At 34.6% G+C, this 4143-nt stretch overlaps 1 pseudogene; it reads right to left on the bottom strand.

Annotated features, from left to right (window-relative positions):
• Positions 1-816: 816 nt before the first annotated feature.
• On the bottom strand, positions 817-3441 carry LOC149165068 (uncharacterized; annotated as a pseudogene).
• Between the last annotated feature and the right edge of the window lie 702 nt (positions 3442-4143).

Below are 4143 nucleotides of genomic sequence, written 5' to 3' on the forward strand. Positions count from 1 at the left end.
GCAAACAAGACATAATAATGAAATAAAACATAATAGTCAACCTAAGATACACCAATATATGCTTTGTATAATTTTTTTTTATGCTATACCTGACAACTAAGTAGCAAATGCAAACATTCTTAAACATTGAAATATGTTGTTCATTTCATATGTAAAATAAAAGTAGAAAATTTGTTTTTACCAAGATAAAGTTGTCACCCATATACAAACAATGGAGATTAGGAAGCCTCTCAAACAACAAATTGAGAAGACATATTTCTTTAAGAAAAGGCACAACACATATGACCAACTCCTTTAATGATTTAAAGCTCCCCATCATCTCAATCAATATGTCCACAAAGAAATTGTATGCATTATCGAGATATGAGTCCATTTCCAGTACGGTCAAATTACTTCCACGTTGAATATTGAGTCTCAAGATAGAGCATGAAAGCTCTTGAAGCAATATCCCATCCACTCTCAAATATTTTATCATGTATGCCCCTGCATACACATACAAGACAACCTGCGTTTACAATGGTTTATATTTTATCCACATGCAACCTGCATTTACACCAATTTCATTGTAAAGTGTTGAAAGTAATAGTAAAATCCAGACTTACATGGTCGTAGTTTGAAGCAATGCGACCGAAGAGCTTTTTTCCATATCTAGCAGCTGTTTGACAAAAATTCAGTGATTCCTCTACTAAGGACCACAAACACAGGGAGTGCATAGAAGGTTGAATACTGAGGATCAAATATTCTTTATGGTTTGGCTAGTCAAGTGGGGCATCCGATCAGATTGGATGAGCTTACAACTAAGCTTAAAAAGGGGTCCTATGCAAGTGATTTTAAATGATATCCCTTGGAAGATTCAACATAGTACTCAATATCATCATACAAAGGACCACCCAAAAACAGACCATCTGATCTTATTGAAGTTTGAAGAACCAAGTCACCCTTTTTCAGAAGACCATTGCTATTGTCATTTTGAGCAATTGTTTTAATGTCAACACCTGGGATTGCTGGTAGCACTAACCCTGAATGTACTTTCCTAGGCACCCCACAAAATAAGGAATAACAGGTTGGCACCCATCAGTTTTAATAGAAACATGCCGACTTCTTGGATAAAACAAGACCTTTTCAAAACTATTTTTCTCACTAGAATTCCTTTTATCTCTTAGAACAAAGACCATTTCATCTTCAAGATTGGCCCAGTGAGTGTACTGATATACAACAATGTTGCTTGGTCCATTAGCACTTGAAACAAGTTTGACATTGTTTATCATATATATAAATGCACCCTCCTTTTTTCCATATGTCTACAATAATGCTTCGAGACAACTCATTTGCTTTGGGATAAGAACTTGAATCAACTTGTATTTCACCACTTAGTAGATATTTTTCACGAGTCAAATATATAGGCTTATGGTTCAATACATTGAATTCTAATGAAGACATTCCAAAGAAAATGCACGAGTTCAAGAAATGAATCATGTGCACACGAGAAGCTTCTAAGCATATTTTCTACCATCCTTTTTCAATCAACAAATTCATTAGTTCTTTGTTTTGTTGTATGATGTAAGAAGCCACAGGATGAGTAGACATAATACACAACCAATAGCCTTTTTTGATAAACACTATCTCTAAATGATCAGAAACACCAACATTGACATCAATAACCTTTCTCTCCCAACACCAGTCATCATCCCAATCTAACAAATCAAATGAAGGTCCATGTTTTACCTCAAGATGCAATGCACCAGGTAGGACTTTCTCAAATATGAAGTCACTACTCTCATTTGTTAAAATTAAAGAGTTAAGCTTCTATGAACCTAGATTTCAACAACCAGAGAAGTAAGTGATATAGAAACCGAGGAGTCACATCCTTCCTTGCATATCACCGATCCACGGATATCAACAAGGGCCTTTATAAATTCAATGCCAAACATTGGTCTAGTTACTGTCACATCAATATGTGATGGTGAAAATTGAAGACCAGAATCATGTTCTGCTATTGTGGTTAGTGGGGATATTCAATATTAACATGGTTGAGCCTCAAAGCAGAAGTTTCCCATATCATCAATCCTCTTTAGTTGACGCTTAACATTGTCTGGCCCATGTGTCAAGCCAACTTGATGCTTGCTATAATAGTCATTTGTCACTAATTTTAGGGACCACAAATATTATAATTTGTTGCTTCTATCTTTGGGATTGAAGCCATGTTTGACACAACCATGAAATTATCCAAGTGATAAACTCGAAGTGATCCTTCTCAGCCTTGATTGTGTAGCGTGTTGATGTTGCATGATCAAGTTTGTAATATCCCTGGACATCTGTTGTATCTCTTTCTCATCCATCAACTAATATCTTAACACCTTCAAAATAGACTCCTTCAGAAGTCACCACAAGTCCTCCAGCTGAGAAACCTGTGACCTGAAATGGTTGAGATATATTAACATGACTGTGCTCAACAAGAAACTCTATAGATGGAAGTGAAACATCAAATATTGTATTCTCACCCTTGTAGAATGATAACAACCTTTATTTTCCACATGGAATAAAATTAAAATAAAATTTTCCGTATGCATCAGATATTGCATGACAAAGCGCTTGATTTGGCCAAGGAGCTTCTTTGAGGGCACTTCACCTCATGGGCATCATCTGGATAAAGGTATACATGAACACCTAAACTAGGGTTACCCTTAGAAACAACTAAGCCATCCATGTCATAAATTCAGACATAAAAGATGTCATCCACTACCAGATTTCCAAAGCCCAAATCCATTTATGGAGAGCCTCTTTGGACAATTTTTAAGAGAACATGAGAATCACATATTTGAAAGAGAATATTATAGAAAATATACTCTATAAACCTCAATCATTGTATCTTATGCGTAGCGCCATCCTAGCTAGGATTGACATTAGGTATGACCTTGTATCTTCTTCCTCTGTTTAATAATTGGCTCATAGAGCTCGCTCTTTCCACTTCTTCACGTTTGATTTCATGGAGGGCTACTATGTCCTATGGACACTCATCCTTAAGGAATCTCCAAACTTATTTTGCATATCAAACGAAGGCAAAGAGAGAAAAATATCATGGCCTTTCCTTTTTGAAAAAAATGTAGTGGGATTTGATATGACCTGATATTTGTATACTGCTCGAGGATTGATGAAGTTTATGTATTCATGATGGGAAGAAACCAGCCTATATTTCCTTGGAGTAATATTTGTAAACGTGTAACTACCTCCCTGCGACGTAAACACATCATTAATGAGATCATTGCTGGTGGAAATGATTTCAACTTTCACATTGGCATGACCTCCATTTATATCTGGACAAATTTCTGCTCGAACAACCCCCATCACTCTCCCAGAAGTAGTGAAGAACCCAGTGAAGTGAAAATTCATGTCTTCATGGCCATTGCAACCACTGTGATCCACTGAAACATATTCACCCATTCAAGATATATTCACCAAGTCAGGGAATATGAATATTTTCGATGTAATTTTTCCACTCGATAATCATAACATCAAATTGAAATTGTCTTGTTCATCTTCACATCAAATATGAAATTGTCTGGTTCATCTTCACAAAGCTCTTGAAACAATTTTTCAGAATTTTATCGAATCTACACAAATATATTAAAAAAATTATTAATGTATACTTCTTGATTACCAATCAAAATGTTTAAAACAATACAACACCAATAAATTTGCATTTCATCTCCATTGCACATAATTTACCTTCCTTCATAGAATGCATATGGCTCATAGATTTTTTTCCAGGTGCTTCAATTGCTATAACATATATTTTGTAGATGATCTTGATAACCCCGCTATCTGCAATATGACTATCCGTTTGTAATGATTCATTTTATGTATTTTTTTTATATAATTATGGTGAATCAACAATTCTTTAAATTAAATAACAAATCTACTCCTTAAACAAAGATTATATGCAGAAATTATATACAAAGTAAAATTTACATAAGTAAATTTTTAACTTTTCAAATTCCACTTATATTCATCAAAATTTCGAGTAAGAAACATAGAGTATCATTACAACTTATGTTGTTTGGTGAACTAACCATTGTGTCCAGAGCCTACCCATAATTCTCCATAGTATTAATGCAGGTAAATTTCTTCAACAATTTTACTAGG

The sequence above is a fragment of the Pinus tabuliformis genome, chromosome 5_1, assembly GCF_031772625.1.
Source record: "Pinus tabuliformis cultivar Carrire ecotype Pingquan chromosome 5_1, CPIR1, whole genome shotgun sequence".
NCBI lineage: Eukaryota > Viridiplantae > Streptophyta > Pinopsida > Pinales > Pinaceae > Pinus > Pinus tabuliformis.